This window comes from Chrysemys picta, chromosome 12 (genome assembly GCF_011386835.1).
Source record: "Chrysemys picta bellii isolate R12L10 chromosome 12, ASM1138683v2, whole genome shotgun sequence".
In the NCBI taxonomy this organism is placed as follows: Eukaryota; Metazoa; Chordata; order Testudines; family Emydidae; genus Chrysemys; species Chrysemys picta.
The window spans coordinates 24,899,960-24,923,536 of record NC_088802.1 but is presented as its reverse complement, the minus strand read 5'-3'; the positions used below and the strand labels follow the sequence as shown (position 1 = coordinate 24,923,536).

The 23,577-nt window shown below is 49.8% G+C and overlaps 1 pseudogene; it reads right to left on the bottom strand.

Moving 5' to 3' along the window:
• The window catches only part of LOC135974560 (olfactory receptor 6N1-like), a 157,651-nt pseudogene that overhangs the window by 55,502 nt on the left and 78,572 nt on the right, over nucleotides 1-23,577 (bottom strand).

Sequence of the window (23,577 nt, the reverse complement as noted above, 5' to 3'; positions counted from 1 at the left end):
TGGTGAGAAGATTTAAGCCTATATACAGAGGCTGGAGAGACTGCTTCAGAGAGCTGTCATGAGGGGTGCAGTGGCTGCTGAACAGATGGATCGGACCAGACTGGCTCAAATTGTAAGAGGAGCTCAGTATCAGAACCCGATTCTACTCCATCTCCGGCTAAGAGAACGACGGGAACATCCCCCAAGTTATTCCCAGCTGATAAAGGAGATCAGAGAAGAGGAAGAAAGGCAGGCTGCCAGCGAGTTTTGGGAAGCCCAAACATTGGAGCCAGCCGGCACAACACCACTGCAAACGGCCAGTGTACTGATGGTGAGCACCACAGAGGAACTTGCCCAACAAGTGCAGGTCCTGACAGAACGGATAGCTGAACTGCAAAGCACCATTGACCGAGCTAAGACTTCCAGGAATAAGGAGCCTCTGACCCTGGCGATGGAGAAGTCAGCATTTAGAGCCACCATCCCATCTGGGCGAAGGGGGAAAGGACAATTCTTCTGCTACCGATGTGGTCAGGATGGACACAGTGCTGCCAAGTGCCATAATGAAGAAAACCCCTCCTTAGTGTATGGAAAGCTGAGGATCAGTTGGGAGAGATCCGGTAGCTGCCAGAGAGTCCGGGGACGGGTACCACCCAGGCCTGCAGGATTTGAAGATTCCCCCAGAAAAGACCGTCCAGCTGGGATCCCCGCAGGACTGATAGGGCCTCGAGCAGAGGTCATGGTGAAGATTGAAGGGGAGGAGTGTAAAGCCGTGCTTGACACTGGATCTCAAGTGACTATTATATTTCAGTCATTCTACCAACAAATGCTTAGGCACCTGCCTATACAGCCACTGACTGGCGTGGGTCTGTGTGGCCTCAGCATGGATGAATACCCCTACCAAGGGTATGTCATAGTGCACCTGGAATTCCCAGAGGAGGTTGCTGGGGTAAGAGAAGAGGTGGACACAGCTGCATTAATATGCCCTGACCCTAAAGGGACCTCTGATGTGTCTGTGCTGATAGGGACCAACTCCAGTCTCTTCAAGGTGCTCGCGGATTACTGCAGACGACGGGCTGGGGACCAGTACCTGAATACCCTGATGATCCATACGCTTTGTGCTGAAGCCTATAGGAAGATTGAGGGTGCTAAAAAGGAGACATCTGAGCTACCGATTGGGGCACTGAAGTACATGGGCACAACCCCCTTAGTAGTGCCTGCAAGGACAGAGCAAGAAGTGCTTGTCATGAGTACTCGGCTGAAAGGCAGTAAAGGGGCATTAGCAATGGTAGAGCAGCCAGCTGAAGGAGAGCTCCCGGAAGGAGTGCTGGTCCCCAGTGGAGTCATAACCCTACCTGCTGAAGCCCAAGAAAAGGTGACTATACTGATTGCTAATGAAACAAGTCGAGATGTTGTTGTGAAGCAAGGACAAAAGATAGCAGATCTCTTCGAGCCTGAATCAATTGTAAAACCCCAGTGTGAGACTCAAGTTCCGACAATAGACCCTGCAAAGTTTGACTTTGGAGATTCACCATTGTCCGAGGAGTGGAAAGATCGCCTGAGGAGGAAACTTTGTGAAAGATCCAAGGTGTTCTCATTGCATCAGTGGGATGTGGGATGTGCAAAAGGAGTAGAGCACAACATCAGACTACATGACTCTCGACCTTTCAGGGAGAGATCTAGGAGGATTGCCCTCTCCGAGATGGAAGATGTGCGACAACATCTTCAGGAGCTGGCTGCGAATGGCATCATTACAGAGTCCCGCAGTCCATACGCCTCACCCATTGTGGTGGTCCGTAAAAAGAATGGGAAAATCCGGATGTGTATTGACTACCGCACCCTAAACCGCCGTACTGTGGTTGACCAGTACACAATGCCCCGCGTCCAAGATGCCTTAGACTGTTTGCTGGGAAGCCAGTGGTTCTCTGTGTTGGATCTTCGGAGTGGATACTACCAGATCCCTCTGGGTGAAGAAGATAAGGAGAAGACAGCCTTCATCTGCCCATTAGGGTTTTATCAGTTTGAACGCATGCCCCAAGGGATTTCTGGAGCACCTGCCACATTTCAACGTCTTATGGAGAAAGTTGTAGGAGACATGAATTTACTGCAAGTGCTAGTTTATTTGGATGACCTGATTGTGTTTGGAAGAACCTTGGAGGAGCATGAAGAAAGACTTCTTAAAGTGCTTGATAGGTTAGAGGATTATGGTTTGAAGCTTTCAATTGACAAATGCCAGTTCTGCAGGACCTCAGTGAAGTATGTGGGTCACATCGTGTCCCAAGAGGGTGTGAGTACTGATCCTGATAAAATAGAAGCCCTCACTACATGGCCATGTCCAAGTAACTACAGAGAACTCAAGACCTTTCTTGGGTTTAGTGGCTACTACCGCAGATTTGTGAAGAACTATGCTACAATTGTAAAACCTCTGAATGATCTTACCAGGGGATATCAGTCCAGCAGGAACAAATCTAAGACCAAGAATAAGGGGAGGTCCCCAAAGCCTCCTGTGCAGAGACACTATGGCCCCTTCGAACCATTTGGGCCACGGTGGGATGAGAGATGTGAAAGGGCTTTTCGAGAAATCATTACATGCCTAACTCATGCTCCGGTCCTAGTCTTTGCTGACCCAAGCAAGCCATTTATCCTGCATACTGATGCCAGTTTGGAGGGTCTGGGAGCAGTACTGTACCAGGAAGTGGAAGGAAGACGTAAACCTGTAGCCTTTGCCAGCCGAGGACTGTCTGATAGTGAAACTCGCTATCCCAGCCACAAGCTGGAGTTCTTGGCCTTGAAATGGGCCATCACTGAGAAATTTCGAGACTACTTGTATGGTGCTCAGTTCCAGGTGTGGACGGACAACAACCCACTGACCTATGTGTTAACAAGTGCTAAGCTGGATGCTACAGGGCAAAGATGGGTGGCCGCTTTGGCTAGCTATGACTTCAGCATTCAATACCGATCAGGGAGAAGCAATGTAGATGCAGATGCATTGTCCAGGCGTCCACAGGCACCAGGAGTTGCTGTGATACCCACAGATGGAGTGAGGGCTATTTGCAGTGTGAGTCGCCGGGAACCAGAGTCCCAGGAGAGTCTTCATGGATGTGCTGCAGAAGCTTTGGGCCTGCCCCCTGAATGCGTGCCTTCTGCTTCAGTGAACTATATTGCGTTGGACCAATCTCCTTTGCCCATGCTCAATGCGGCTGACTGGTAGGAAGCCCAGCTGCAAGATATTGACATTCGTGATACACTACTTGCAAAAAGGGAGGGGCGAAGCCCAGCTGTGGTTGTCCCACCTAACCTGGAGGGTAAACTACTATTGAGAGAATGGACCAAACTAAAACTGATTCAGGGAGTGCTACACCGAGTGACCACAGACCCTTTACAAAAGCAACGAGCACAGCTAGTGCTGCCAAAAGAGTACAGAGCCCTGGCCATGAGGGCCCTGCATGATGACTTTGGACATTTAGGGATGGAGAGGACCCTGGAACTTATTCGTAGTAGGTTCTATTGGCCTCGGATGGCTGAAGATGTTCGCAGGAAATGTGAGACCTGCGCTCGATGTGTTCAAAGGAAAACTCTGCCCACGAGGGCTGCATATCTGAAGAACATCACCAGCAACAAACCTCTGGAGCTGGTATGCATTGATTTCTTGTCTTTAGAAGTAGACAAGAGGAATATTGGGAACATTCTAGTAGTGACTGACCATTATACGCGATATGCGCAGGCATATCCCACACGTGATCAGAGGGCCACCACTGTTGCTCGAGTACTGTGGGAGAAATATTTCTCAGTTTATGGATTTCCAGCCCGGATACACTCGGATCAGGGGCGGGACTTTGAGAGTCATCTTCTGAAGGAGGTGCTGAGGATAGCGGGAATTAAAAAGTCTAGGACAACGCCTTATCACCCACAAGGTGATCCTCAGCCAGAGAGGTTCAACCGAACCCTATTAGATATGTTGGGGACTTTGCGGCCAGAGCAGAAGGCAACCTGGAGCCAACATGTTGCATTTCTGGTGCACGCCTACAATGCCACAAGGAATGATGCTACAGGAGTCACCCCATATTTCTTAATGTTTGGACGAGAACCAAGATTACCCATAGGCCTGTGCTTTGGTGTATCAGAGGATGGAGATAGCTATGAAACTCATCAGCAATATGTATCCCGACTAAGAGAAAAGCTGCGGGATGCTTATCACTTAGCTACATCTGCTGCTCGGAAGAACGCAGACCGCAACAAACAGCGATATGATGCTAGGGTACGTTTACAAGAGCTCCAGCCGGGGGACAGAGTCCTGCTGCGAAATTTGGGTATTGCTGGCAAACACAAGATAGCTGACAGGTGGAAGGCAATACCTTATTTGGTGATGGAAAAGCTAGGAGACCTGCCGGTCTACAAGATTAAACCTGAAGAGGGTCCAGGGCAGATAAAGACAGTGCATAGAAACCTTTTGCTCCCTGTGGGAGAACTGGTAGACACCCCGTATGAGATGGGCCACAACAGGGCAACCGGGCGGAACGAAGGTGCTGGACCAAAGCTGCCCTCCAACGTGGACAGCCAGCTCCCTGCAGCTAACCTACCCCTATACAGCACATGCGAGAGTGAGTCTGAGGAGGAAGACACAGCCATGGTGTATCCTGGGATGGAGACAAGATTTCAGTCTCGATCAGCATCAAAAGAGAGCTCCTCCTCTTCCGCCCTAAACCCCATGGCAGAAGTATTTAGGCCCATTCATGACACCCCTGGGCCACTGGTGGGACCCCCATGTGATGACACACACAGGTTATTGGACAGTGAAGACATACAGGTGGAGGATGTCCTGGGCACCTTGGACCCTCCATTGTTAGAACTAGACCCATGCTAGACTGGCTCAAATTGTAAGAGGAGCTCAGTATCAGAACCCGATTCTACTCCATCTCCGGCTAAGAGAACGACGGGAACATCCCCCAAGTTATTCCCAGCTGATAAAGGAGATCAGAGAAGAGGAAGAAAGGCAGGCTGCCAGCGAGTTTTGGGAAGCCCAAACATTGGAGCCAGCCGGCACAACACCACTGCAAACGGCCAGTGTACTGATGGTGAGCACCACAGAGGAACTTGCCCAACAAGTGCAGGTCCTGACAGAACGGATAGCTGAACTGCAAAGCACCATTGACCGAGCTAAGACTTCCGGGAATAAGGAGCCTCTGACCCTGGCGATGGAGAAGTCAGCATTTAGAGCCACCATCCCATCTGGGCGAAGGGGGAAAGGACAATTCTTCTGCTACCGATGTGGTCAGGATGGACACAGTGCTGCCAAGTGCCATAATGAAGAAAACCCCTCCTTAGTGTATGGAAAGCTGAGGATCAGTTGGGAGAGATCCGGTAGCTGCCAGAGAGTCCGGGGACGGGTACCACCCAGGCCTGCAGGATTTGAAGATTCCCCCAGAAAAGACCGTCCAGCTGGGATCCCCGCAGGACTGATAGGGCGATCATTGGGTTGCTGGACCCAAGAGACTTTGGGGGGTTGTTGGACTTTGGGGACTTTGGTGATCCTTGGGTTGCTGGTTTCAAGAACCAAAGGGAAAGGACACAGCCCAATTTGCTGGGGGTGAGTTTTTTTGCTCATGAAGCCTGTTTGTGGTGTTTTTCCAATTTAACGCTGATGTCGTTTACCTCATGTTATTAAACATTTTCTGTTACACTCAGGCTCTGTGCTTGCGAGAGGGGAAGTATTGCCTCTTAGAGGCGCCCAGGGGGTGGTATGTAATTGTCCCAGGTCACTGGGTGGGGGCTCGAGCCGGTTTTGCATTGCGTTATTGAAACGGAACCCCTAGATACAGAACCCGGCCCTTGTTGCTGCCAACTTAGATGGGCAGAAGGGTTACACTTCTAACTGAACTTTGAGACTTATATGGATGATACTGCCTGTTTCCACTTAAGTAACTGTTTTCTGTTGTGAACAATTCTCAGGGAAAACTTTTGAGGAAAAAATTGCAAATGTTTTGACATATATAAGGAGTAACACATATCCTGAAGCGATGAATAAAGCAGGCAGACTGAACCTGTGTTGATCTGCTGTCAACTTTTCTTTGGAAGACAAGGAATTCTTTTTTTTTCATATAATACTGACACATTACACTGGAAACTTCAGCCTGTAAATGATGGTCTTGATGTCCCAACATCGTGATTATTTGGAGTGTTAACCTTACCTTCAATGGGACCGGGATTGGGATCACTAGTTTTATTCAGATTTTCCAGAAAATGTCCTTTGCTATCTATGCAGGTGGTGCAACAAACGTATTGGGAAGTTACATGAGAAATGAGTATAAATGCTAAATGTTACCAAAAAACCCTATGAGTTTGCTTCATTTCTCAAGTATGTTATCCAGTGTGCTGCAAGCACCAACAACAATCACGATACATTCACTGAGCAATGATTTCTAATTAAAAAAAACCAACAGCTAGTTCTAACCGTACATTGAAATTCTCCCCTTGTACTCAAGCCATTATGAACCATACTGTATATAGATGTCTTTGATATGCATATGCCTTATAATTAATGAATGGCTTTGAAAATAACTGGTCATAGCTTAAGTGCAACACTTGATTTCATCATCATGTCTCCCTCAGTGGTGGATTAGCCACTGTGACTACTGGGCCCAGGCCGAGGGGCCGTGGCCAATGGGGGGACCCCGTCTTCTGCCCAGTAGGTGGGTCGAGGGAAGCCCTCCCACGTCACCCCCACCCCAGCCCTGGCAGAAGTCGTGGAGCAGCAGGGGAACCCCCTATGCCCGACCCCCTCTCCAGCAGAAGTGCCGGGTGGGGCAGGAGAAGCCCCAGCACCCCACTCCTCGTTCCCAAAAGAAGCACACCACCCGAACCACCGCTGCAGCCCTGGGACTGGAGGAGCTCTCACTCCCTGGTACAGCCCCAGGGCTGGAACACAGGGACAGAGATTCTCCAGTCCTGGGGCTGTGTGGGAGAGCGGGGTGGGTGGGAAATTAACAAAGGAGTTGTGAGGCAGGCGGAATGGTGGGGAGCCTAGGTGGAACATGGCTGAGATCCGGGGAAGAGGAAGAAAGGGGTAGGGCCATGGGTGGTGCAGCAGGCGGACAGGGTGGGTAGGGGCCCAACAATTGCTCTGGCCCAGGGCCCAGAGAAACCTTAATCATCCTCTGTGCTCCATCTTCTATGCTCAACAGAAGGGACATTGTTCCATTCTGCAAAAGGAAGAAAGGTTGTTGTTGTGCATACCATGAAACAAGCCCTGCAACTCTTTGAAATGTATCATGACAGTCCCCGTGGTGGACATCAAGGAATATTCAAAACAAGAACTGTGCTGACATCAAAATACTATTGGCCAGAGATGACAAAAGACATTGTGGATTGGGTATGTAAAGTAATGAAACTAAATCCCGAAGAACGCTATTTACAATTGAAATACAAGTTCAAAATTTATAAAAGAAATATAAAAATATATTTGGTGTGCAAATGTGAACTCTGTTCCCTTGCAATACTATTTCCATAATGAAATGTTAATGTCATCATATTGGTCCATCCAAACTAGGTTGCACAATGTCTGACTTGCAAGAAAGAGGGAAAGGAATTAAATCTGGATACCACCTTGAAAAGCATAAAGGTGAATTTTGGAATCAGACATACTATTGTTTATTATTATGCATTGTTATTACTAATGAGGCCTTGATTTTGAGGTGGCAAACAGCATGTACAAAATGGTTGTTCGACATGGATGCCCACGGCGGATACTGACAGATCTCGGTCCTGAATTCAATAATATGGTAATGACTGTTTTATTTCAGGTTATTTTTACTATGTATTCAACTTCACTACCAGGTCACAGATAGCTAACAGTGAACATGGGTTTCATCACCCTTGTGATTTTTTTTATCAAAGGCACATTGTTGTTGACAACTGTTTGAGAACAATCACCATACTTTTTTTGATAAACTGCTGTTGGTCACCATCAGGGTTGTTATAATTTTTTTGGGGGGTGTCTTCATATCTACCAAAAAACCCACAACTTGTTTCCAATAGCAATATTAAAAGATGGGCTATTCCTGTTGCTAATTACACATAAAAGTAATGGCAAATAAGTTACACCATAAACTTACATACAGACTTGTCTTCACCTATTTTCTTTCCGTTTAACCTGTATATTTGCAAAAGATTGGGAATGGAACATAGCTTCACCAGCCCGTACCACCCACAAATCAATGGCTTGGCTGAAAGTACTAATAAATCCATCAAAAGGTAAGTGAATGGGTGGGAATATTACAGTAATAATGGCAAGTAGACTGGACTATGCCAGAAGATGCAACTCACTACGAAGTCTTCAAAATCAATGTATTAATTGAAAGTATTTTTGATGATGTATTATGCCTTTTTGATTATGTATAATCTGTTTCAGTCAAGACTGTATGTGTGCTTCCCTCCCGCCCCCCCCCCTCCCCCTGAAACAAATTAATCATTATTTGTTACAGAGCATTGCGGAAGATGGTTGATAACACTGGGAGTAATTGGGATGAATTACTTGAGCCCATTTTGTTTTCTTTGCGAACTAAAGTACATGCAACAACAAAAATTTTACCCTTTCAACTAATGTTTTGCAAGGATCCAGTGTTTCCAGAAGAAGTCTCAGAGAGTTACACGGTAAGTGTATGTTAGTACCAGCAGCTTTCATGCACCTATGGCATTCTGTGTGTCTTCATTTTACAAATACAACCTTTTCTCCATTTGTTTATAAAGATCCCAGATATGAATAAATTCGGGGAAGATTCCTGCAAAGCGTACAGCACAAATATAAAATCTAGACATGATGCTGACATTGCACTGGCTCTTCTTAACATTTCTAAAACACAAGAATAAAAACAAAGACATTATGCTAAAAGAAAGATTTCTAACTATGGGTAAATAACACAAGTCCATGGGGTGGATGCGCTGCATCCGAGGGTGCTAAAGGAGTTGGCGGATGTGATTGCAGAGCCATTGGTAATTATCTTTGAAAACTCATGGCGATCGGGGGAGGTCCCGGATGACTGGAGAAAGGCTAATGTAGTGCCCATCTTTAAAAAGGGAAGAAGGAGGATCCGGGGAACTACAGGCCAGTCAGCCTCACCTCAGTCCCTGGAAAAATCATGGAGCAGGTCCTCAAGGAATCAATTCTGAAGCACTTAGAGGAGAGGAAAGTGATCAGGAACAGTCAGCATGGATTCACCAAGGGCAAGTCGTGCCTGACTAACCTAATTGCCTTCTATGATGAGAGAACTGGCTCTGTGGATGAGGGGAAAGCAGTGGACATGTTATTCTTTAAATTTAGCAAAGGTTTTGATACGGTCTCCCACAGTATTCTTGCCAGCAAGTTAAAGAAGTATGGCCTGGATGAATGGACTATAAGGTGCATAAAAAGCTGTCTAAATCATTGGGCTCAACAGGTAGTGATCAATGGCTCCATGTCTAGTTTGCAGTCGGTATCAAGCGGAGTGCCCCAAGGGTTGGTCCTGGGGCCGGTTTTGTTCAATATCTTCAGTAATGATCTAGAAGATGGCATGGACTGCACCCTCAGCAAGTTTGCAGATGACACTAAACTGGGAAGGGTGGTAGATTCACTGGAGGGTAGGGATAGGATACAGAGGGACCTAGACAAATTAGAGGATTGGGCCAAAAGAAATCTGCTGAGGTTCAACAAGGACAAGTGCAGAGTCCTGCACTTAGGATGGAAGAATTCCATGCATCGCTACAGACTAGGGACTGAATGGCTAGGTAGAAGTTCTGCAGAAAAGGACCTAGGGGTCACAGTGGACGAGAAGCTGGATGTGAGTCAACAGTGTGCTCTTGTTGCCAAGAAGGCTAACGGCATTTTGGGCTGTATAAGTAGGGACATTGCCAGCAGATCAAGGGACTTGATCGTTCCCCTTTATTTGACATTGGTGAGGCCTCATCTGGAGTACTGTGTCCAGTTTTGGGCCCCACACTACAAGAAGGATGTGGAAAAATTGGAAAGAGTCCAGCGGAGGCTGACAAAAATGATTAGGGGTCTGAAGAACAAGAAGAATGATGGGGGATTTGATAGCTGCTTTCAACTACCTGAAGGGGGGTTCCAAAGAGGATGGAGCTCGGCTGTTCTCAGTGGTGAAGGATGACAGAATAAGGAGTAATGGTCTCAAGTTGCATTGGGGGAGGTCTAGGTTGGATATTAGGATACACTATTTCACTAGGAGGGTGGTGAAGCACTGGAATGTTTCAGAGTAACAGCCGTGTTAGTCTGTATCCGCAAAAAGAAGAACAGGAGTTCTTGTGGCACCTTAGAGACTAACAAATTTATTAGAGCATAAGCTTTCGTGGACTGCATCCGAAGAAGTGGGCTGTAGTCCACGAAAGCTTATGCTCTAATAAATTTGTTAGTCTCTAAGGTGCCACTGGAATGTGTTACCTAGGGAGGTGGTGGAATCTCCTTCCTTGGAGGTTTTTAAGGCCCAGCTTGACAAAGCCCTGGCTGGGATGATTTAGTTGGGAATTGGTCCTGCTTTGAGCAGGAGGTTGGACTAGATGACCTCCTGAGGTCCCTTCCAACCTTGATATTCTATGATTCTATGATTCTATGATATTATGCTCCAGATTCAGTCGTCAGGATCACAAGAGAAACACAAAGAAAACTCAAGAGGAACAATCCTCCTCTGGTTTCATTTATCCCAGCACAACCCTTTCCACCTCTTTGTTTGCCTAGCTAGAGGCTCATCCAGGAAAAACACTCAGCTGGCAGGAATTCTCTTCTCTAACACTTCTGGGGCCACATTTCCTTTGAGGAGGTTTTTTCCCTAGGGGGACCTGATTTGCTGTGAAAATGTGTGTCTATACGAAGCCCTGGATTGATAAGCTCCTCGACCGTCTTGGAACCGCCAATTATATCATCATACTTAATCTCACAAAAGGGTATTGGCAGATCCCCCTGGACCCACCTTCCAGAGAGAAGAGGGCATTGGCCGCCTCGACGGGGCTGTATCAATTTGTCCGGAGGCCCTTCGGCCTCTATTCTCCACATTAGTCAGAAGCTCTTCCCCAGAGAACGCCACTATGGGGTTATAGAAAAGGAGGCCCTTGCCATCAAATGGGTGATTGATGCCCTCAGATACTACCTTTTTGGAAAACCCTTCTTTCTGATAACCGATCATGATCCCCTAAGGTGGTTGGGCACCATGAAAACCACAACTCTCAGCTGATGAAATGGTACCTCACCTTGCAGCAGTGTGCCTTCACTATCCGACACCGCAAGGGGAAACAGAATGCTAATGCGGACTTTCTGTCCTGCCTAGGGGAAAGCCAAGAGCCCAGCCCCGAAGATCGGGAGCTGGACTTAAGGGTGTGTGTGTGTAGTGAGCCAGGGTGGCTCCTGGGGACTCGGAGTGGGAGGAGACCTGTACTGAGCCCTGATGGGCAGAACCAGGGCCTAGTTGCCCCTCCCCCAGGAAGTGGGTGGGAGAGAGGAGCAGGAAGTATAAAAGTTGGCTCAGAAAGCTCAGTAGGGAGGCAACCACCGGAGGGAACAGATTCCTCCTGAGCTGGGAAGTGGCAGAGGGTGCTAAGGGAGCAGAGGACTGGCCTCGGCCACTGGAGCCATTAGCTGATTCAGACCTCGAAGAAGCAGACAACTTCAGAGAATGCTACCATGGAGGTCCTGGACTTTAACCTCTTTCCTAGAAGCCTAAATTTGGCCTCCGGGACACCTCTCCTACCTTTTCCTGTGTCATTGGTACTTACGTGTATCATGACCGCCAGTTCCTTCCCCGCACTGCAAATATGCATGTCTAGATCTCTCAAGACATCCGCAACCTTTGCACCCAGAAGGCAACTCATCATGAGGTTCTCCTGATCATCGCAAACCCAACTATCTATATTTCTAATAATCAAATCCCACATTACTATTACCTGTCTCTTCCTTCTAACTGGGGTCCTCTCCCCCGGAGGGGTGTCCTTAGTGTGAGAGGATACTGTGGTGTCATCTGAAAGGAGGATCTCAATCATAGGTGCCAACTTTCTCGATGCCAGTGGGTGCCCGCGCCCCCTCTCCCCTGGCCCGGTCCTGACTCCACCCCATCTCTGCCCCTGACCCCACACCCATTCCAACTCCATCCCCAAATTCCCTGCCCTAACTCTGCCCCCTCCCTTCCCCTATTGGATCCCTTCCCCAAATCCCTGCCCTGGCCCCGCCTCTTCCCCCAGTGCACTGTGTTCCCCCTCATCCGCCCTCCCTCCCTGCCCTGCGAATCAGCTGTGTCACGGCGCAAGTGCTGGGAGGAAGAGGGGAGAAGCAGGACGCGGCGGCGCGCTTGCGGAGGAGGTGTAGGTGGAGGTGAGCTGGAGCAGGGGGGCGGGGTGGGGCTATGGGGAGCTGCCGGTGGGTGCTGAGCACCCACCAATTTTTTTCCGTGGGTGCTCCAGCCCCGGAGCACCCACGGAGTCAGCGCTTATGATCCCAATTATGGGATCCTTTCCCTCTGCTCCAATTTGGAGTTCTCCTTCCCTGAGACTTTCATCCTCCTCAACAGCACAGAGGCTGGTCTTGCTGCTTAAGGTGTTAAAAAAGGCCTATTCCTTCCCTAGGAAAAAAGGGACAAGATCTCAACCCTCGCATAAAGATAAATATATCTGTGTAGATCATTCTTTTTCCGATTCTGGGAAGAGTAACGAAAAAATGCTGCAGTGATTTAAAAAGGAAACTTAAAAATCACCTTTCATGCCCACTCATCACATTCTCTGAAAAACACATACATCCCATCAAAGGAAGACTTCCCAGAACAGAAAAAGAATTTGTCATGACAGGACATTTAACCCGCTGTCTTAAGTGGGACCAATTCTGTTCCCCTCCAACAGGGAAAGAGGGATGAGTCCTGGTCCCAAATGAAAAGGAGGACTCAAACAGAGTAGCCTAAAAACCCAAAGCAGCAAAAAGGAAAAGACTTAAACCCTAGAGGAAGGGAGGTCCATCACAGCAAAGGTGGTCCTAATTTTCCTGTAGGAAAATGGGGCCGTGACCTGAACCTTAATGACAGAGCAGTCACTCATCTTATCTGTTTAAGGGAATAATCACCATTTGAAAGAAAAAAGGTGGAGACCTGAACCCTAGTTACAGGGTGGTCAGGCTGGTCATGGTACCAAACTGGCCCCACGCCCTCATCACCAGACAAGATTTGATCTACACCCTAGTTACAGGGTGGTCACAGTGGCCAGACTGCCAACGGGCCATAATGCCAAAAGGGCAAAGACCTGAACACAAATTACAGGGAGGTCGCAGTACCAATGGCACTAAGAGAGCTCTAAATCCCTTCTAAACCAGAGGGATTCCACCTGCCCCTGAATTACAGGGTGGTCCATTTACATTAGCTGGCTACAGGGGCCCAATGCAGTGAAACAAAAGGCAGAGACTTTGCCCTGAATTACAGGGAGGTTCCAGAGCTCAGGGTACCAAAAGCCTCAATCTATCCCATAAAAGAGAGAGAGGCTCGTGACATGCACCCTAATGACAGGGTTGACACACTGACTAGACTGCCAAGAGGGCATAATGCCAAAAGGGCATGGGGGCAGAGACCTTACCCTGGATTACAGGGCGATCAGGCTGCTCAGGGTTCCAAGGAGCTCACTATCCTCCAGAAGTGACAGGAACGTGACTTGCACCCTAATTTCAGGGACGTCACTCTCACTAGCCAGCTGAAGGAACATAATGCCAAGAGGCAAAATGAGCTGAGACCTTAACCCTGGTTTAGGTATTAAAAGCCCCACTATTCCTACAGCTACATGACCCAAGCCCTAATTACAGGGTGCTCACTCTTCCCAGAGTTCCTTTCCTTCTCCTCCATCTTCGGTGGCTTGTTTTCTCTGAGGAGCTCTCTGTTTCTTAGATGCTTCCTTCTTCTTGTCCATTTGTCCTGGGAGGTGCTGGAAACAGAGAGAGCCTTAGGATAGCCTTTTCTGGCAGAGCAAACTACAAAAGAAATCCTATTCTAAAGCCAAGAGGTCCAGATTTGGCCTAGACTAACTGGCTAGTCTGCCAACAGGCCATAATGCCAAAAGGGCAAAGACCTGAATCCAAATTACAGGGACATTGCAGTACCATCAGTACTAAGATGTCTCTAAATGAGTGGGATTCCACGTGCCCCTGAATTACAGGATGGTCCATTCAGATTAGCCAACTAAAGGGGCCTAATGCCATGAGACCAAAGGGCAGAGACCTTACCCTGAATTACAGACAGGTCCCAGAGTCAAGGTACCAAAAGGCCTCAATCTATCCCATAAAAGAGAGAGAAGCTCCTGACATGCACCTTAATGACAGGGCAGTCACTCTCATTAGCCTGAGAAAGAAGCATGATGTGAAGAGGCTAAAAGAGCACAGACCTTAACCCTGGTGATAGCGAGGTTACACTGCTCAACATATTAAAAGTCTTTATATCCACACAGACTCTAGGTACATGATGGGAACCTTAATTACTGGAGACTCACTCTGCCCAGAGTCTGCTTCCTTCTCCATCTGCTAAATAAATAAAATAAACTAATTAATGGAGATGTCCTAGAACTGGAAGGTCATTGACTAGCAGAACCATGTACTGATTTTTGCCCCAGATCCCTAAGTGGCCCCCTCAAGGATTAAACTCACAACCCCGGGTTTAGCAAGCCAATGCTCAAACCACTGAGCTATCCCTCCCCGCCTCAGTCTGATCTGTAATTCACCCCGGGGCCTTTCCTCAGTGCCCCCACCTTAGCTAGAGCCCATGAGGGTACCCACAGAGAAAGCGCTCTGTACTCCATTGTGTTCCATGATACAGCTCCTGGGCTGGGAGGTTTCAGCACTGAGCTGGTTAAATAGAGTGGGATTTTCCAAAAGCCACTAAATTGTTGAGAAGACCAAGCCCCAATGACGCCAGCAATGAGAATTATGCTCCTAAATCACTTAAGTGCTTTTGAAAATCCCACCCTGTGGGCCAGGTTTCCAACAGCTTGGCACCCACAATTGAGGACAGAAATTTCCAGAAAGCTCAGCTCCATTTAGGCAATGAAAAGAGCCAGATTTTCAAAAATGCCCATCAGCCAGCAACTTCTGGGTGGCACTTACAGTCAGATTTTTGACAGCGTTCATCACCCCCCATGCTGAGCTGTATTGGAAATATAGCCCTTAATTTTTGCCCTCCCTTTGCCTCTCACCCTCCGTTTGCTGGACCTCTCTGGCTGCTCCCCTCTCTTCCTTTGCTCTGCCTCTCCATCCTGGTCTGAGAGTTCAGGACTAAATGTGCGGATTATCCACCCACCAGCTCCCTTGGCTCTCTGGGAAGGCAGGGAAAGGCTCACTCATCATTTCTGACCATTACCTCAGACTGCAATCTGAAAGCTACTTCTCTGCTGGGGGATTAACCTAAATTTGAATTAAGACACAAGCACAAAAGGGCCTGGATTCAAGTGGTTACAGCAGAATCTCAGCTTCCATTTAAAATCAAGCTTCTAGGTTTCTTGTTTATGAAGAAAAGCTTGAAAAGGTCTCCCAAGTGCAACTGAGACAGCAACAGAGAGCCTGAGATTATAGCTCTCGGGGGGGAGCTGCACCATTCATCTCAATGGAGGGTTGGACCCACTGCCCTCTGGGGCCCCCAACAACCTCGCCTCAGCAGGGGATAATGTGGGTATAACTGGAGTTGAAGAACAAAATCCCAGTGCATTACACCCATTGTATGTCAAAGTTTCTCTGTGTCAGAGTGCAACACCTTAAGAGCAAATTAATGCAAAAATAAAACTAGTTTACACAAAGGCCTGAATTTCCATGGAGTTTTTGCCCATAAATCTTGCCTTGTGCCATTAAAAACAGAGACAGTCACAACTTCGGTGGTTGTCAGCAGTGGCCAGGTGATGTACAGGTTTAGGGGCACACAAGAAAAATATTCCTATCATGGAGTCTTCAAATAGATATAAACTTGTGCAGAGACCCAAATTTCTTGCACCTCAAGTTGTCAACATAGCTGCGAAATGAAAAATTAGGGTTTCACTATTTGCGGGCGCTGTTTGTGATCCCAGTCCCACTAGCTTCAGAATGGCAAACACCAGACATATCCCTTCCACTTCTTTCCTATTAGTTTGAGAGATTAATAGGCCAAAAGGGACAATTAATAGTAGTAGTATTTATGTCTGACAGCTGTGCTTTCATGTCCTATCCAAGATCACAGCCTTATTGTGCTCGCATGGCTTCAACACTGTACGAGACGATCCCTGACTTGATGGCCTTACATTCTAAATACATAAACCGGATGAAAGGTGAGAATGGAAACAGATGAACAGCGAAGCAATGTGACTTTCCACAGGCCACCCAGCAAATAAGTGGCAGATCCAGGAAGCAAATGTGCCCTTAGCCTGGGAAGGAAGGAAGGAAGGGGAGAGCTATACTGTCTAACTGCTGCTGCATAGGATTACTGATGAGAACTTAGCATGGATACTGTACTGGATGAGTGATATACATAACGGAGGTCAGATGTCAGCAGTATCTCTGGGGTGGGAAAGCGGCTGATATATTATAGAAAGACCTCTCTAGATGGCTGCAGAAACTGCAGGATAAGAAAGGGTCAGCTATAGAGCAAGATTCTCAGTTCTGGCAAACTTGAATAGTTCTGTTTATTTCAATGGGGCAACATCGAAGTACACCAGCAGGGAATCTGGCCCACTGTCTCCATCCGAGCTATGGCAGTTTACACCAGAATAGTATATGGCCTGTAATGTTTTATTGGAGAGCACAAGGAAAGGGGTGTTATACTTCGCAATGACCACTAAGTGGCAAAAAGTGGGGGTGGAGGCGGAGTGGGGGGAGAAAAAGGGTCAGTTACAGCCTATATTGGCCACTAGATATCGGTCCAGGATTCCTAATGGAAAAGAGATTTATTCTTTGAGGTGTCCGGTAGATGACAGTACTGTCAGGAATGAGTAAAGGACAGCTATTCCATGAAATAACCATTACGAGACAACAGAGGATGAATATTAGCAAAAGGCAGTGGATTGTAATGGATCATCATACTGGACAGTCATCGCTCAGAAAGGTACTTCATCATGATGTGAAATATTCCCCTTTCCCGCCCACGAGACCCATTAGGCAGTTTCTCTAAATGAAATTACATTTGGCAAAAAACAAGTCAAGACACAAAATTATCCATAATGGTGATGGGTTGAAGTGAGACCTCATTAAAAAGTTTTGGAACCAAACTGTACTTATTTAAAAATTTAGAATTGGATAAGGAACAACAATCTCCAAAAGGGGTCTGTAATCAGAGATAAGTGGATGGTCTTATTCATGCCCCAAAACACCAGTTTAATTCAGGACGAAATAGAACAGCTGTCATCTGAAAGAAAACTTACTGATAGAAATGCCAACTTTGGGGAAATTGGACAATACACTGTGATGCACAAATACAGTGGTTACACAGACTATACCACAATATTTACATTAATTGATGTGTGTACACACATGTGTACATGTGTAAATTGTGCCTCTGCACAAACCACTCTCCTCTTCTGTATGGTTTTAGATAGCCTCAAGTTTGCTCTTTTCTACACCTTGTAGAGCAAGTTCTCTTGAGTTCAAGTGATAGCCAGCAGGATAACCTTGAATGGCAAACAGGAAGGCTGGGATTTCCAAAGGAGCCTAAGGTAATTACACACCCAAATCCCAGTTGGATATGGGTGCCTAACTGCCTTGGGCTCCTTTGAAAATCTCAGCCAGATTTAATGTGGTCAATATAAGACCCTCATCTACGCAGTGCCAGGATATTTAGGATTGAGAGGTGGGACTCAGTACAAACTTCTTCACAGCAGCCTTACCCTCCCTCCAACCATGAATACTTGGTCATGCACAAAGCTTTTTCTGAGTGTTCTGCTTTATTGGAAGGTGCTCTGTGCAGCTAAAGGTGGGGAGGAGGAGCTGAGAGTGTGTGTGTGGAGGAAATACTGAGAGGGAAATCAAAGATCTGAGAAACATCTTAAGCACCAAAGTTTAATGTCCACATTTCATTTTCCAACCATGCAAAGACACTTCAAACCCAGCTGGATATAAGGGCCCCAGTGATAAAAGTCCCTTCTCTAATTTCCTGATCAAAACGTCTCCTGAAATTTTTCAGGCCCAGCTTTGAGAAATCCTGTGTGACACTGTGGAAGAATAGAGGTAGGGTTACCAAACGTCCGGATTTCCCCGGACATGTCCGGCTTTTTGGTACTCAAATCCCCGTCCGGGGGGAATTGCCAAAAAGCCGGACATGTCCGGGGAAATAGGGAGGCAGCATAAGCCAGGGTCCGCCCGTCCCCAGCACAACCCATCGGGTCCGCAGCGCAGGCCAGCCGCCCGGCTACATTGTAGTGAGCTTGGGCAGGGGAAGAGGGGCGCAGCCGCAGAAGGCCGCGAAGGGGCCGCTGCTGCCCCCGGAGGCCGGGCGGACCGCGCGCCCCAGCCGAGCCCGCAGGACCATGGGGAGGCTGGGCCCAGCCAGCGGCTCGGGCTTCCCTCACGGGTGGGGACTCCCCAGCCACTGGGGGACCCTTCCTGCGGCCCCATCACCCCGTGTGGCAGGAAGGAGGCTGCGGCGCGGGGCAGGGAGTGCGGCATGTGCTGGGGCTGCAGGGACCCGCGGTGCCCCGGTCGCCGCTGAGCATCCGAAGCCCCCGCCAGGCAGAGGCTGCCGGGTGAGCGGGGGAGCAGGGCAGGCGGGGGGGTGCAGAGGCTGCAGGGCGAGTGGGGAGCAGGGGGCACAGAGGCTGCAGGGGGGTGCAGAGGCTGCAGGGCGAGGCAGAGCAGGGCAGGCAGGGGCATAGAGGCTGCAGGGGCAGGGGGGTGCAGGGGCAGGGCAGGTGGGGGGTGCAGAGGCTGCAGGGGTGGGGGGCTGCAGGGGCTGCAGGGCGAGTGGGGAGCAGGGAAACACTTAGCAATCCCCAACCAAGATCAGAGCGGGAGGGAGGAGGGGGAATACGGGGTGCTCGGAGGAGGGGGCAGAGTTGGGGCAGGGACTTTGGGGAAGGGGTTGGAATGGGGGCGGGGAAGGGATGGGGTTGGGGCGGGGCCGGGGGCAGGGCTGGGGGCGGGGAAGGGGCGGAGTTGGGGCGGGGCCAGGGGCGGGACTGGGACCCTGTGAAGTATCCTCTTTTTAAAATGTTTGAATATGGTAACCCTAATAGAGGCCCAGTCAAAGAGATTGTTAACAAGTCCATTTAAGACAGTAGGCTATCCTCATAAGAGGAGACCATGGAATGATCAACGGGACTCAAGCCTGAGGACCCTTCAGACTATCTCCTGTGCATTTGGGAGAGATAGGAGCATTTTGGGAATGAGAATCTCAACATGCAGATGTGGTCAAACACTTTTTGTAGAATGAGTTCCAGCAAATGACACTTGTACTTCTTCTGTAGCAAGAGGCTATCACAATAGTGACCAGCAGGGGATGAAATCTGTGTCCAGTTAAGAAACGCAGCAGTGATCAAGATGAAGAGACACACTCAGGGGTCTAACAAACACCCTGCTCAGCTCCCATCTGCTGGTGATGACCCAAGCTGGAGATAATTTATGGTGGCAGTTCCTTGCTGATTGGCCCTGGCATTGTCCTCACTGGTGGGGCCCAGTTAACTGGCTCAAACCATCGATCTGGACTGTGTGCCATGCATTCCCTACCTACATTTTGCTGGTGTTACTCTCTGGGCTGCTAGTTTTCAATGGGAGCCAGGCCTCTTTGGGCTCAGCTCCCCGTCTTGTGCTCTCGCTTTTCTGCCAGGTCAGGGTTCTTGCCTAGCTCTAAGACCCTGTGCACCTTTGTCATGTTTCGTTTTTGTGGTCTGCCTCACTGCCTGCACCTTGCCCTTTGGACCTGTTTATGGAAAATTCCTCTTGCATCTCAGGGTTCTGTCCTCTCTTCACATTTGATCCAGCAGGATCCTTTCTTTTTCTGCCCTCATCCGTCTCCATCCTGGCCTGAGGATACTGGCCTCGCTGTCCACCTACCAGTCTTCAAGATTGCAAGGAAGGCAAGAGACACAGATAAAACTCTGTCCTCAGTCCATACCCTGAACCGAGCACTACTTTCCTGCCCCTGGGAGTGATGTGATACAGCTCACGGCAGCCGTAGACCTCTCTCAGCTCCCATGTCTCTGGTTTCCTAATAGATCTTCATTTGGGCATGCCACCTGAGTCCCTTTAGGGTACTTCACAGGGTTGTAAGGTGGCCATGTGGATGGAGACTTGAGCTCATTTCAGGCAGCAGCTGGTGCATCCCTCTGTCCCGTGAGGAGGAAGTGGGAGACAGGATGGAGTTGGATGTTCAAAGCTATCTCAAGGAATAGGACGTCCAATTCTCATTAAAATGTAATGGGATTTGGGCCTCAGATCTCTTAGGCAGCTTTGAAAACTCTCAGGCTGGATGTAAATGTTCTAACTTCTGGCCATTAATAAACCCTCATCATTCCTCTAGCGGAGGCCTGCACAACTCGTAAAGTGGCGAGGGCCATATTACTCCAAAGAAAACAGCTGAGGGCCGAACCCCCCCCATAGTGCCACTGAACCCCCCCCAACCCCCTCGAAACACAACACCCCCCCCAGTGCTGCCCAGCTCCCCCAGGAACCCCCCCCAGCGCTGCCCACCCCGTGGAAAAAAACCCTCCTTCCCCAGTGCCGCCCTGCTGAAACAGCAGTATTGAACCTTGGTAATATGTTATAGCTGGCCCTAAGGTAGTATAATTAAGGTAAAAGAAAAATGTCTTTTTGCTAGAAGTAGAATAAGATCTTCCCCCCACTTTGTAATCAATTGCCCTGTTGAATGAATGAGGTGTGAATGAGGAAAGCCTGGAAGGCAGGCACCTCCAGACAGCTGCAACCCTTGGAAAGGGGATGGGAGCCAGACCAGATCAGTAGAACAGGTCAGCTACCGACTCGCCACTCGCCTCCTCAGCCCCTCTCCTCCAGCTCGCCTACTCACCCCCCGCCACTGCCCACTCGCTTGCCTCCTCAGCCCCAGTGGCATAGCTTCTCAGTGCAGGGGGAGCAACCATAAAAAAGGTGCCCCCTTGGCTCCTCCTCTGGCCACGCCCCTCCTTGGCTCCTCCTCCAGCCGCTCTGCACCCCCCCCTTGGCCCCTCCGGCCACACTGTGGACATGCTGCGCCCTCCCCCTCAGAGGGGCTCGGGGGGGCGGGGGAGGGGAGGGCGGGCGGGCGCTGCTCGCTTCTCCCGGGGGCTGGAGGGAGCGCAGCAGCTGGTGGGCAGATCCCCTCTCCCTGGCAGCTTCCTGGTTTCCTTGCCCGGGCAGCCCGGCAATTTTTTCAAAAGCGGAGCCTGCTGGGCCGCCGCTGGGCTCTGGCAGGCAAAGGGGGTGGGGGGGCAGCCCGGCCGGACTCCGGAGGAGCCATTTGGGGGGGAGGCGGGCACGGCCAGAGGAGCAAAGCGGCTGGGCTCCTCAGCCATCACGCCCCACACTCAGCGCGGCCGCCTCCTGCAGCGGCTCAGGGCTCGGTGGCCGAGCGCTCTGCAGCTGGCGGGCAGATCCCCTCTCCCCGGAAGCTTCCTGCTTTCCTCAGCCCAGAAGCAGGAAGCTGCCGGGGACAGGGGATCTGCCCGCCAGCTGCGGAGCGCTCGGCCGCCGAGCCCTGAGCTGCCGCAGGAGGCGGCCGCAGCGGCGATGTTGGGGCTGCACTGAGCGTGGGGCATGATGGCCGAGGAGCCGGTCCCTTCGCTCCTCTGGTCACTGCCGTCGCTCCCCCCCACAATGGCTCCTCCGGAGTCCGACCATGCTGCCCCCCCACTTGCCTGCAGGAAGCCAGGGGCGGCCTGGCAGGTGCCGCTTTTGAAAAATGTACTGAGGGGAAGCGGCTGCTTCCCCTGAACCCCCCTAGCTACGCTAGTGCTCAGCCCCCTCCCTCACCCGCCGCTTGCCTACTCACGCCCCGCGGGTCACACAGTGAGCCCACCTACTCACCCCCCGCGAGCTGCACAGTGAGCATGTTGTGCAGACCTGCTCTAGTGGATGAGGTGTACAAGGAATGATGCACTGGGCCTTTAAAATTCTCCTGCTTCAACCGATGGGGTGTTTTTTCCACAGTACTAGAGTGGTCTGAAAACATCCTCTGAGTTTGCTTTCCCTTTGAGATTAGAGATCTCACTCCATTAATGATGTTTCCACAAAATATATGATAATTACATTTTTCTTCCCACTACAATGATCATTATTAGATATATCAAGGGAGACTTCACCTTCTCATATGAAGGGTGAACAACAAATCAGAAGACACATTCATTGGCCTTGGATACACTTGCGAGTTGCAGCGCTGTAAAGCCGTCCCCAGAGCTGTAACTCATTCCCCATCCACACTGGCAAGGCATTTGCAGCACTGTATCTCCGTGGTTGCAGCGCTGCATGTACTCCACCTCCCCGAGAGGAATAGCCAGTATTGCGCTGCCGCTGCAGCGCTGCGGTGCCAGTGTAGCCGCCCAATGCGCTGTGACTGGCCTCCAGAAGTATTCGGCAGTATCCCACAATGCCTGTTCTAGCCACTCTGGTCATCAGTTCAAACTCTACTGCCCTGGCCTCAGGTAACCAGCCATGTGACCCACCCTTTACATTCCCCGGGAATTTTAAAAATCCCCTTCCTGTTTGCTCAGCCCGGGATGATGTGGAGTGCTATCAGCGAATCTTTCCAGGGGACCATGCCTCCACGCGCCAAGCGAACCCCAGCATGGAGCAATGGCGAGTTTCTGGACCTCATCAGTGTTTGGGGGGAGGAAGCTGTACAGTCCCAGCTGCGCTCCAGCCGTAGGAATTACGATACCTTCGGGAAGGTATCAAAGGACATGATGGAAAGGGGCCATGACCGGGATTCCCTGCAGTGCGGGGCGGATGGAGACACCCTGGAGTCCCTGGAGCCATGCAGCCAGGAGCTCTTCTCAAGCCAGGAGGAAGGTAGCCAGTCACAGCAGCCGGTACTTGGTGGAGGACAAACAGAAGAGCAGGTTCCCGGCAAGCGTTTTTTTTTTCGTGAAGGAATTTTTTCTGTGCGGGCTCTTTGAGAGAGGAGGGTTAGGCATGCATGCCTAGATGCGGAATAGTGCATTGATGTGGTTTATCACATCGCGGGAATCGGTCTCGGTAATCTCCTCAAATGTCTCATCCAGAACGTGTGCAATGCGCTTGCGCAGGTTTATCTGGAGAGCCACCGTGGTCCTTGTCCCAGCCAGGCTAACGTGTCCGCGCCACTGTACCACGAGGTGCGGGGGGACCATTGCTGCACACAGGCAAGCTGTATATGGGCCAGGGCGGAAGCCGCATTGCAGTAGAAGACCCTCCCTTGTTTCCCAGGTCACCCTCAGAAGCGAGATATCGTCCAGGACGAACTCCTGTGGAAAATGTTGGGACAGTGTTCAGTGTAGGTGCCCCCTGAAGCTGTTGGCTCTCCCCAAGGCACAGAAACCCAGAGGACAGTGCAGTCCTGAAACAACCAGTCCCCCTTACTCACCATTTTGAGGCTCCCATGGGATATGTGTGCTCTGTTTTGGATGGGAAAATTATGCTATTGTGTAGACCCTGTGTGTTTTCTACTCCTTAAGTGCGGGGGGAAT